The sequence below is a fragment of the Coffea arabica genome, chromosome 8c (assembly GCF_036785885.1).
Source record: "Coffea arabica cultivar ET-39 chromosome 8c, Coffea Arabica ET-39 HiFi, whole genome shotgun sequence".
NCBI lineage: Eukaryota > Viridiplantae > Streptophyta > Magnoliopsida > Gentianales > Rubiaceae > Coffea > Coffea arabica.
Window position 1 is genome coordinate 41,147,230 of NC_092325.1, and position 12,728 is coordinate 41,159,957.

At 33.7% G+C, this 12,728-nt stretch overlaps 1 long non-coding RNA gene across 1 annotated transcript; it reads right to left on the reverse strand.

The window, feature by feature from the left end:
- Nucleotides 1-8,689: 8,689 nt before the first annotated feature.
- LOC140013819 (uncharacterized) lies at nucleotides 8,690-9,991 on the reverse strand. Its single transcript, XR_011820635.1, has 2 exons — nucleotides 9,884-9,991; nucleotides 8,690-9,350 (listed from the first exon to the last, which is right to left on the reverse strand). It is a non-coding gene; the product is annotated as an uncharacterized lncRNA (long non-coding RNA).
- Between the last annotated feature and the right edge of the window lie 2,737 nt (nucleotides 9,992-12,728).

Consider the following 12,728-nt stretch of genomic DNA (forward strand, 5'->3'; position numbering starts at 1 on the left):
AGTTCTTGTTTTTCTTTGACAGTATATGCAAAACGTAAATGAGTGAATAAATAGGCATAACGCCTTAAAAAAAAAAAAGCAATCTTAAGATTTTATCGGAATTAAATACTCAATCTTCATATAATTAATAGAAACATCATCTTGTTATGTATTTCTTCTAATATTGACTGCTTCTTTTTGAATTTTCTTAATGAAATCTTTGATTTGTGCTTTTCATGTTTTAATTAATGTGCAGATGTACATGGACAGCTTCCCCTTCTATTTCCTAATTTAAGTCTCAATCAAACCTTTTTTTTTTAAAAGGAAATTTACTCTCTGAAATCCCATCAAATATTTATTGACTAAGCATGCATATTAAGTACTAAAATTCTAACATACTACAATAATGTTTTCCCCAAAGTATTACATCCTAAATTGCTTATTTTTTTGGTTCATAATTGCTGAGGAGTGGGACGATAAATTTCTGAAAAATTTCCCTTCTTGTGCTTACATGTGCCTCTTCCATCGATCTGTTCTCTTTTTGAACTTTTATTTATTAGATTTGATTTTTGGATTCACTCCGATTCTGATTTCATTCAAAATGGATTAGAAAAGCCAAAGACAAAGCGATAGAGGTGAAAATTGGAGGAATCTTTAATTTGATTGATGCTTTCCATTGTTTGGAATATATAACTACTGAACACAGAAATCGTGCAAAGGATTGAAGAGAAATAACCATCATAAAGGATTATATCCAAAATTAGAAAAAACAAAAAGACAAATAAATGGAGTTAAAAGAACCAAAATGTTGTGGTATTGGCTTTTAAGGGAAGGGTTAGAGAATCTTTTTGTACTATTCATGATCGGCAAGGTGCATTCATTTTCCTGTTTTAATGCTAAATACTCTTGTAAATCTTAAAGAATACGTTGTACCACTCAAATATTGAAATTAGTGCATGGCAAATCTATTTTTCATATTTTTATGCTTCACTTCAGAGATGAGAAAATTTCCAAATTATGATAGTTTTTAAAAGAAATCCCAAACAGTGAGAGCCTTGAAAAAATTTGTCGAGAAAATGAATCTGTTATATGATTCATGATCTGCATTTGATAGGTATGTATTAAGTAAATCTTATATACACTGTTATGATTGGATGGATGATACATGAGCAAAATTTTAATTTCAAAATTAAATTTGCACATGTGTTGTATATTTAATGACGATTGTATATACAGCATATAAGATTAATCCATACTTACTAGATAACTTTTTCACCCTTTACAGACAGGTTTCAACAGTATCATCATTTGATCACCATTTGAGTTTTTTTTTTGGCTAGATTCCCACTTTTTGGAGGGGGAGGATTGAGTAGGATGATAAAATAGGATGAATTGTAAATGAGAAATCCTGATTTCAAGACGTCTCACTTTAAAATAAAATTAGAAAAAATAGAGTCCCACTCTTTGGAATTCATTGAAGAGATTGACATAAATGGTAGGAAGGTAGTTACACTCTCTTTCTTAAATCCCAAGTAATACATTTTCCAATTGCAAACTCGTAATACATTTTCCAATGGCGAAATTAATTTCTTCAACGTCTGGAAAGATTCCTTCTATACATCTCGAGTGATCATATATCATTGAAGATTATTCTATACACAATCTCGAGAGTGATCATATATCATTGAAGATTATTCTCTATACAATCTCGAGTGATCATATATCATTGAAAGATTCCTTCTATACAATCTCGAGTGATCATATATCATTGAAGATTATTCTCTTATTGTTATTATAAGAAACGTACTTTTAAAGATTAATGAGACGTGCTTGTCAACTTAGAATCCATATACTGCAAAAGTAGTAGAGTGAAAATTAAAGGGAAAAAAGGGATTGAAGAAAGATTTATCAGTAAATCATACTTTCTGAAAATTAACTTTCACATGTCTTTTTTTTTTTTTTTTTTTTTTTAAATCTGTTATCGTTACATTTTGCTTGTTTCAAGTGAAGAGTGGTGAATTTAGAGCTTCGATTTGCGTTTTAAATATTTGAATAACATATATATGCTCTCAATTTCTTTTAACGGCTTTTTCCAATCTTCATTAATGACAAATTTAACAAAGCTAAAGTAAACTAGCAAAGCCGAATATCTGGTGATTATATATCAAGCTGCATAAATAGTCAGTCATTGCTTCTCTGTTCTATAATTCAGTCTCTGATTTCATGAGTTCAGATAAAGGTTTTCCAGTCCAACTTTTGGATGGAATTCCCAAACCGTTCTACCAGAGTCCAAATGCAATATGGATTTGAAAGAAAATCCTCGTAAATGCTACTGCCTGGAATTTTTTTACTTTACCAGTCCAATTTTGGATGAAATGCCAAAATTCTTCTTCCGGAGTCCAGATGCAATTTAGACTTGAAAGAAAGTTTGCCATTATACCAAAATTGATGTGGAAATTAATGCTGGTCTGTGCCAATATCATTAGTAATTATTCAAGGGTTCCTCCATATCAGTCCACTACTTGTTGCAAATTAATTAACTTTTAAGATTTGAATGCATGAGTCGTTCTGTACTTATTTGATGCACTTTTCTGCATGGCTTTTTTTAGATGCATGGAACCAAAGTTTGAAGTCCAAACCTATCCCTAGCCGCAGAAGAACAATTTTTCCGCTCTACCTGAAACAATCATATTAACTGAACCAGTGCAAGAGTTTTGTGCATCTTCTCGAAGATGTTTTTATGATGACTGCACTATTGATTGGTCTCCTTTGTCTTCCACGACTTGGGTATAGATTACTAAATCCCAATAAATTAAGACACTGTAAAACAAGGGCAAACTAAAGCATCTCAAAATCATAATTTTCATGAAGAAAATCACTTGCAGTTCCAAGATATCACAAGAAGAGAAGACGAGAAAAATGAAAAGAGGAGAGCAATTAACATTTCTTCTGATATATAGTAGTATTCATTTACCTAGCTAGGAAATTTTTAAGATATCATCTTTCTGTCCCTCCAAAGTAGTTGGAATTGCATCCGGATCAGCGTTTGAATTTTGCCTAGACAAAGCCATAGAGGTGGACTTGCGATGATAGGTTGTAATTCTATTTCCCTTTTCATCATAAACAATTGCATCATCATCCTCATCCGGGACTCTGCATTTCTCTCCTAATATAATAGTCTTCTTCCAAATAGAATCCTCATGTTTCAATTTCTTATCTCTCTTTTTACTAGCGTAATCATCATGGGCATTCTCCTGATCCCTCTTGGACGATTGTCTGGATGATAGCCCAATCCCATTTCCCAGCGCCCTCATGCTCATAGTTTTAGGCAACTTTTTCCGGGATGAAGAAGAAGCCGTTGAATTCGACCGGTAATGGTGAGAAGTTGAACCTGATAAATGCTGGAATCCAGGTGGAGGTGGCAATGGTTGATGAGAAAGTTCTTCATTTTTTGTTGCATTATCAGAATCCGATGATGATCCCGGGATTGTCAACGTTGTAACTTTCTCGGGTGGCGATCCGCCGTTACCAGACGTTGGTGAAGGAATATTTACATCCTTATTTTCTTTAATTTGATTTTCAGCACCTGATGAAGAGGAGGAGGCTGTTGCCTTTTTTCGAGATAATGCACCACATAAAGATGAAACTATTGCGATTGTAGCGGCAATAGACGCAAGAAACAATGACATCGATACAAATGGATGGTTTTCTACAGCACTTTCACCTACGGGAAACTCCCTTCCCATATCTGTGGGGAAAAATGGGGAGGATAAGAGGATCCCTCTTTTTAATTTTTTTTTTCCTTCACTTTCTTGTTCCTATTGATCTTAATTAACCTACTCTGTACAGATTCTAGGTTCAATTTCTTGAAAGAACCTAAAAAAAATTTTTTTTTTTTGAATGCTGAAGGCAATGGTGCTTAATTACTGGAATTGAAATGAAAGTTTTTGTTTAAATCTTCTCTTGCTCTCAGTTGGTACCCGAAACAAATTGCTTGAATTGAGGACTCCATGGCACAAAGGTGAGGCTCAAAACCAAAGTTTTTTCCTCGTGTTAAGCGTTTCTTTTGCTAGTTTTGGAATTCGCATCCAGCGTGCACAATTTTTTCTTTTTTCTTTCAAGTTCTGCTTTTGGCGTATTTTTGTAAGTGTGTGCGATACATGGCAATTCTCACTACAGTAGAAAGGATTAAGTTGACTGTCTCGAGTAACGAAGGCTACATATTTATGTTCACATTTAAAATGGTCTCCCTATCATTTTTCATTGAAGGGATTGTCTAAATAATTAGAGACGGATTTCACAATCATCTTCACTAGTGCTTTTGATAATAAAAAAAAAATGAAAATCTGGATCAATTAAGTGACACTGAATTTTCTAAATAAAACTTGTTCTCAAAAAAAAGTGACGAGCTATTCACTTGTCACTTAAATGTGATTTACATTTAAACATATCAAATTTAGGACTTAAAAATTTAATAACTTAATGAATTCAAACTTTAGATTTCACATTTTAGAGTTTAATTTTAAAACTTCAGTTTGATCGAACGCACTGCACCACCTTTTAGAAAAGAGAGACGTCAGAGTTGTCTTTTTAAAAAATGCAGTTAAACCAAAGAAGTGTGTTCAAATGCAATTGACTATTAAATGTGAATGTGTTCATATTAAATTAAATGTAATGTTAATTGCTAGTTAGAGCACTTATTAGAAATTTTTTTTTTTACTAAATAGCCATTAAGCACGAGAATCTGAACTCAAGGACCAAATTGTAGTCTCTAACATGGTTCATATGCCAAAATCCAAGGGGGACGCATTGAGTCCATATCCAGGTTTAACTCAATCATGGACTCACGGTCTCATGATTGTCATCTCTCACGTTAATGGCCCAACCCGTTCATTCAGAATTTGTCAACTCCACAAATTGTTAATTCTAAAATCGAGTTAACGAGGATTCAGTCTAATAGTTAAAGAAAAAGATTGAGACTCCAGGAAAATGTTGAACATTAGAATCCGAGTACTAATCATGAATTTAGTATAACTTTTTTTCTTTTTATTGTAAGTGGGAGGTCTAGAATTCGAGCCGACCTTACACTTAGGGTGCGCTTGATAAAACTAAAGTTTGAAAACTGGAATCTGAAATATGAATCCATTAAATTATGGAATTGTTAATCAAATACGTTGAGTGTATATCACATTTAATAATAAGTAAAGAGTTTATCACTTATTTTGGAGGAAAGTTTTGTCGAGAAAATTCAGTGTCACTTAATTAATTCAAATGTTCAAATTTTGATTATCAAACGCGAACATATTAAGATCTGAATCCCCTTAAATTTAAATACTGAAGCCTTACACTTTTCCTCCCCTTGAATTTAGTGTAACTGAATATTGGCATTCATCCCACAATCGCGAGTTTTTAGTGTAATGTTATTGAATTGTATATATTTGTATCGATCCTTCCATTTTGCGTTAATTGTGTGTTAGCACCATTTTGTATTAACTGTGTGTTAATTGTTCAAGTATTGTAAGCTTTACTTATTAAAATGAAAGTTTTCGCCTGTTCTTATCATGTTTCATCTGCTAATTTACTAAATTATCTTCTTTTTCTATTTGTCAGAGGCTATGGATTTTCCGATACAAACAAAACTTAGATAAACTGTTACATGGAATTATGAGATGTCATCAACCACAGAATTCTTTATTTTAGCTGGATTCATATCAACTAATTCAGTTCCTCACAAACATAATACTAAGATTCTCCTCTTATCTTGTGCAATAGAATTTCACTGGGAATCCAGCTGAGTACTTTGAGCTAGAAAAAAAAAATGAATTTAAAACATCAAGAAAGAAAGTTCCAACAACCTTCAGTTTAAAAAAAAAAAAAAAAGAAAAGAAAGGAAACAACGCTATACCTTAATAAATTGAACAAGCAACAGTATAGCTGAGTAGCAACTGATGAGGATAGAATCAACGAAAAACGATAGATGATTGGTGATTGCTAATTAAAATTTTAGCTCATGTTAAATTAGTATATACGACCCTTTCTTTTAATCCGGCAAGTAAAGACATGTTGGATAGTTCTTGTTTCATTTCAACCTCATAATGTGGAATCTTGATTCTAGTGTCTGCATGATGGTTAGAACCAGACATGTGGCCATTGGAGAGTCGTTAGATTAGCAAGGAAAGAGAGTAGACAAGAAATTAAGTATAAAAATGAGGACAGAACCTATGGGGATACATGGAGCCTGGAGCTGCATTTGGTCGGTGAATGGAGTTGAAGATCTGACATGCTTCTGAAGATGCATGTTTCTGACGTTGTTGTTGTTTACAAGTAATTCATGAAGAAGTAGAAGAGGAAGGAGAATGAAGACCATATGATCATGACAGACACAGAAATCTTGATTATTAGCTTATGTTCCCCACCACACCCCCCCCTTCTCTCTCTCTCTCTCTCTCTCTCTCTCTCTCTCTCTCTCTCTCTCTCTCTCTCTCTCTCTCTCTCTCTCCCTCCCTAGGCTACCTCTTGAAGGCTATGCTTGAGTCCCAAGATTAGTGTGATTTTGATTTCCAGACTACAGTCTAATGTTTATTTCAATTTGGGTAAACTATCTAAGGAGCTCCTACATAATTTCAATGGATAATATTAGAAACCTCCCCTAGGTTTCTCATGATATCACTCATTTATCTCCCTTGAATTAACATTTATTGTAACATTTTAGCCCCTTTGGAGGAAATGCAAGAAAGATAAAAAATTTATTCCAGTACTACCCTTATGTTATCTTACTTGTAAAGTTTACAACAATAATAAAAAATAAAATGAGGTTAACTTATTTTAATGTGTAAATTTCTTGATCTAAATTATTTATTTTAGTTGTTTTGGAACAAAACAAAATTTACACCTTGAAGAATTCATACATATGAAGAGATTATTTTAATTTTTAATACAACTTAAACTACATCATGTGTTAAAATGTATTTCCTAAAAACATTGCTTGACTTTCTTATAACTGTCTACGAAAGTTTTCAAGGTGCTAATTATTCACCAAATTCTTCCTAAGTGGTTGATTTTAACTAGATTTAATTATCCACATTCTTTGCTATCTCACCATGATCTCGATATAGAGAAATATAGATCATTATTAGATAAAATTTTATTTTTTGTTTTAAAATTTTTATTTTGTTTTGACATTTTGGTTAAATAGTTATTAAAAGTAAGGGTAATATTGTTAATTTGTGACATTTGATAAGAATATTTAGTTTTGTCAAGTTGATAGGGGAGGCAAGTGAGATTTTAAAAACCTCAAGAGAGCTTAGTGATATTATGGAAAACCTCAAGGAAGGCTTCTGAAATTATCCCTAATTTTAATTGTCAATTTTGACTCTTTATCTATTTCAAATCTTAAATTAACCCCTTAATAATAAGATATGTTAGATTTTTATTCTTCCGTTTCTTTTCCACCATTCAAGGTGATAGATTTAATGGCTAGGCTCCAATGGTAGAAATGGACTAAATGATCAAAATATGACTTTTTTAAAATTATTATTGAGGGGTCAATTTCAGATTTAAAATAGATGAGGGGCAAAAAACTATCTGTTGAAATAATTTAGGCATTCCCTAGATAGTTTACCCCTTTAAATTTAAAAGAAAATCTCTATATCCAAAAAGAAAGAAAAAGATTTCAGGGTGGAAGCAAGAATTATGTAAGTGATAATTGGTTATTATCTTATAAATAAAAGATGGATTTCTCCAAGGTGTGCCTGGACTCTTTAGGCGACTATATGTGTGTGTATATATATATATATATATATATATATATATATATATATATATATGTATATATAGTGCTAAGTGAGCAGTCATCCAAAAAACTCTTAGGGTGCGTTTGATTTTACAGAATTGGAATTGAATTGGAATTGAAATTCTATAGAATTAGAATACTATGAATTGGAATTCCAAAACATTGTAATTCTTTTGTTTGAGAAATGCATAGAATTGATACAGAATTCATTTCGAATCCCAAATTCTTTGTTTGGACGGGAGAAGAATTCATTAAGAATTAGAATTGTTTTCATCTAACATTTGTTTACATAAAATTTTTCTTTTTTCTTTTTCCTCTGTAGTAAATTTTTAACATTTAGCTAATTGTTACTAAAACTTCAAGGAAAAAACCAATTAGTGCCTTTAATAATTTATTTTTTCTTGCATTTAACTAATTGTTACTAAAGTTTTAAAGAAAAAGCTAATTAGTTCCTTTTCTAAAAAAAAATTCTTAATTAAATTATATTAAATAAAAACTAATTACATATTCTAGCTTAAAAAGTACATATTTATCAAGTTAAAACCTTGATATTTTTTTCTAAGTTAGGAACTTTAAATTTTAGAAAATTAAAAACCTACTCTATATTAAAGTATCAACTAACTGTCTCACCTGATCTTGACAGTGCGATTATTAAAGTTATGAGCAAGAACATAGAGAAACATTGCAACTGCTTCTTCAACTGTAATATTTATAGTATCCCTCAACCCACAATGCTCTCTTAAATTTGTACATAAAACAGTAAGACAATGTTTATTGAGTCGAAGTTGCTCTACATAAACTCTGTTGTTTCCATGATAAAGACGCCTTAGATATATTTCACGTGCTACTTTAAAGTCAAAATAAGGCTCCTTTACTATATGCAAGGAAAAAACATTATCCAAAAAAATACAGAACAGGTAACAACAGAAGCTTCGTTGCCTGCATTATCTCCTATGTAAAGTATTTGACAAGTAACACTACAACATAAGGAAGAGTCACAAGTTTCTCTCCGGCTAAGGTAGAAGTTGTCACCACACTTGAACATGAAGGAAACGAGGTCAAGTAATATACATAAGGCCACACCAAAAAGAGATTTAACACTTATTCACAAAGTTTGTAGCATTTTTTCTAAAAACCACAGCAGTTGACCACCATTTCCAACATCACTTCTTCAGAAGATTGCGTGAGGAGATCTTCTTGCAGTAGGGACTGGTGCGCAGAATTTCGCTGTAAGGACAGATTGCCTCAACTAATAAAGTACGGAGAGGCCCCTGATGCAGAACAACAAAAGGTGCATAATTCTGGATTCAGCTCATTGACAAATGAATGAAGAATTAATGTGGTTAACGTCAGCTAAAACTGAGAAATTCAATACAAGAAGCAACTTCTCCAGCATCAAAGAGATCTAATCATGAAATTTGTAAGTCTCCAATGTTTCTTCATACATTGATCCACCTTTTGGCAAGAGCTCAAAGGCAAGTCTCCCATGTCATTTTCTAACAAGTCTTCTTTACATTCCCACTTTTTTCTTTTTTGCCTTTTGCTCGTCTCCTTCTTTATCCATGTCAATATCCAAATTCTGCAATTCAAAATCACAACAACAATAAGAAAAGATAAGCCAAAAGACCAAATCATGCCAAACTAGCTATTAATTCAAAAGACCAAATTAGCTATTGGAAAAATCTCAAACAAAAACCTGGTTGCTACTGTATCAAAAACAAAAAAGATTTTGCTTGGTTACGTTAAATCTAGAAGAACAGGGCAACAGAGTGCTACCTTTTTTTCTATCCTCGTCCAAATGTTGAATTAGAAGCAAAAAAACAGTAGCAAATTTATAACATTAATGGCAAACATTATCAGAGGAACAACAAAAAAAAATCAATCTTTGATCGGCAAAAATTTAAAAATGAATATAACATCATAAACCCTAAATTTGTCGAGAATTGAGAATTGAAGGAGCGGAAGGAGAGTGAGGACGAGAGGACGCGACGGTGGTGGTGGCGATGGCAATGGAAGCGGCGGCAAAGGTAAAAGCAGGAGGCACAATTCAAGATTAATAGGAAACGAAAGAAAGGAGACCAAAATATAACTCAATCTGTAAATTTCACCCACTCGATGTTGCGGCAGAGGGAGGAAAGGCTTGTAAGGGTTACGGCAGAGATGCTGGGACAAGGAGAAGGCGCGGCGGCGGCAGCGACAGAGAACGCTGGAGCAGATGGCTATTTGCTAATGCAGACAGAGGAAGAAGCTAGCTTTGTTTCCTTAATCTAGCTTTATAGTTGACCCGTTTTTGAGTTTTGACCCATTTAAAGTCTGCGTGTTGACCTAACGAGAATCTGGCCGTGGAATTAGAATTGGAATTCTTTGGTCCAGCCAAAGAATTGGAACCATGGAATTCGATCGATTTGGAATTGCGATTCAATTCTAATTCTATACGAAAGCTAGGATCCAAACGCGAGAATTAGAATTGGGGATCCAATTCCAATTCTAAACCCCAATTCCTTGGGTAACCAAACGTACCCTTAAAGACGTCAATTTAAAGAGCTTTCTAAAGTAGCTTTCAACCCATTTGGGAAGAAAAGAAAAGAGTAATAAGTTCTCAATTTTATGATGGTAGGAGTAGTAGAAAATTATTGCAGGATGCAAAACACAACTTAAGTTTTCCCTGAGCATTGTATACAACCAACGACAAATGCAAATAGGAACCTGCCCAAAATTTTCAGAATTTACTGTAGTAGCCTCTCAAGAGTCAAGACATTACAATGTACCTTGAAGAAGCTCAGAGCTTCCCCCGTGGAGGCCAATTGTGTGCTTTGTCCGCCCCAGCATCAGGTGCGTGGAGGGGGGCCTCCCCAAGATTCGAACCCTGGTCCTTGTGTATAAGGGTCTTGGGGTTGAAGTCCTGGTACCACTTGAGGGCCTTTTCTGAAGAAGCGCGGAGCTTCCCCCGTGGAGACCAATTGTGTGTTTTGTCCGCCCCAGCATCAGGTGCGTGGAGGGGGACCTTCCCAGGATTCGAACCCTGGTCCTTGTGTATAAGGGTCTTGGGATTGAAGTCCCAGATACGTGGCCGCCCAGGAATGGCCGAGCTGGGCCTTGGCCCTCAGACCCCTGGGAGCAGCCCCGGGCCGTACCGACTAGGGCTCCCAGGGGAGGCGAAGGTCCATCCCGAAGAGGTCGGGGGTAATCCCCCTGAGTGCGGGATACTATCTATACTGGGCAAGTCCCGCGTCGTGCGGAGGTCGGACTCCCTTGCAGGTATAAATAATAACACACATCCACTGTACAAGGTACGCTCACTATTGACAACTTACTCTGGACAGTTACCACTTCCCGTGAACCTCACTCACCGGAAAACTAACTTGGCCGTCGGAGTGCCCTCGGGGACAACCCTCGGGCCCCCTTTGTTAGCTCATCTTCTCTGTTTTGCAGGTCTAGGATCAGCTCTCCCATCAACACCCCGAGCTGATCAGGTCAGCTCTCCTAGGGGAAGCTCTGCGCTTCTTCATACCTCAAAATGGATCTTTATGAATACAATTCTGTTCCCACAAGATATAACTAAACAAAGAGATTGTAAATAAGAAGGAATGCGAGAAGATAACCGTTTCTGATGCATCAGGAAAAAGAATTCCAAAATTTTCAAATAATATTTCGTTTGCATCGTAAATACATTTTCTGACTCACCTGTTTATATTTTCAATCACTTGTTTATCTCACATACATCACATCACAAAAAATGGTATAGTAATTATTTCAAATAATACTCTATATTTGGATTGAGCCCATCTATGTTTGTATTGGCTTTTTTTTTTCAAAAAATTTTTATGTTTTTCATGAACATATTTTTGAGTTATATTTTTACCTCACATAAATGAAATCACTCTAATACTTTTTTTAATAAAAACTTCAAAAAATAGCAATCCAAATGGGTTAAAAAAAAATTAAAGCCTCATCAAAGATTCAAAGATGTGAAGGCTAAAACAAAGAGTAAAAGCCTATGGGACCCTTGAACTATCATTATTGTTCACTTTTGATCCTTGATCTATTCTTGTCTCCGATTGGATCTTGAACAATTAAAAGTGCATGGTTAAAGAAATTCTAATCATTTTAAACATAAGTTCAACCAGAATCAAAGGGCATTTTTTTGGAATCTTAATCAAAAGTATGGGAGCTTAATAAAAAGTATCAAGAATAGAAGTATAAGTCTTGAAAAGAGAAAATCCTTCATTTTTCTTAGACTCTTCATTATATTTCTCTACAAAATTCCTAAACTCATTGATTTCAAATCTCTCAGATTTTTTATGTATCTCTCAGGTATGAAATCAATGAATTTAGGAATTTTGTAGAGAAATTTGATGAAGAGTTTAAGAAAAATGAAGGTTTCTATTTACAACTTCTTCTCCTACCCTAGATGCTTTTGATTAAGTTCTCGATACTTTTGATTAATATTGGACAAAAAGGCCCTTCAATTCTGGCTAGACCTATGTCTAAAATGGCCAAAAATCCTTAAACTATGTTTTTTTAATTGTTCAGAAGCTAGCTAGAAACAAAAAAAATAGATCAAAAACCAAAAGTAAACGATGATGATAGTTCAAGGGTTTCCTCAAATTTGTTACTCCTAAACAAAATATGGGCACAAGGGCCACATGACCTAGGAAACAAATAACAAAACATACACAAAAAGTCATAAAGGGCATGAAACATTACATGGTTTATTTCCTATATTACTTATAAACTTTGTCACATTGATCGTTTGAATTGCTATTTTTAGGAGTTTTTATTAAAAAAAAATACGATAATAACTTGACATATGTGAAATAAAAAGTGATTGAAAAATGTATTCAAAAAAAATATAAAAATTTTTTGATGAAAAACTATAATCCATTAATTCAAAAAATGATTAGAAAAAGTATACAAAAAATGTTTTATAATACTAAAAAAAAAAAAGAAATAGCTT